Source organism: Sinocyclocheilus grahami, unplaced genomic scaffold, assembly GCF_001515645.1.
Source record: "Sinocyclocheilus grahami isolate Dianchi unplaced genomic scaffold, SAMN03320097.WGS_v1.1 scaffold2188.1, whole genome shotgun sequence".
Lineage (NCBI taxonomy): Eukaryota > Metazoa > Chordata > Actinopteri > Cypriniformes > Cyprinidae > Sinocyclocheilus > Sinocyclocheilus grahami.
In genome coordinates, this window is record NW_015507367.1 from 19,730 (window position 1) to 19,939 (window position 210).

General features: G+C 38.6%; 1 long non-coding RNA gene across 1 annotated transcript in view; it reads left to right on the forward strand.

Moving 5' to 3' along the window:
* Positions 1 to 6: 6 nt before the first annotated feature.
* Positions 7 to 210, forward strand: part of LOC107574342 (uncharacterized) — a 3,307-nt gene continuing 3,103 nt past the window's right edge. The window contains exon 1 of the long non-coding RNA XR_001607659.1: positions 7 to 141. This is a non-coding gene — a long non-coding RNA (uncharacterized lncRNA). The remainder of the gene's footprint in view (positions 142 to 210) is intronic.

Genomic DNA, 210 nt, shown 5'->3' on the forward strand with positions numbered 1-210 from the left:
TTGGGAATGCAGGTGGTCACATGTGTGGCATATACCATCTGTCTTCTGGGATCAGTTGTTGATCCAAATTTATACATCACTGGCTGCTGGCGTTACTATTATGACAACGAGATAACACGTGACACATGTACACAATTAGAGGTAAGCAAACCATTTTAAATAGAAATTTTTAATGTTATAGTGTCACTGTACGCTGTTCACATGCAAATC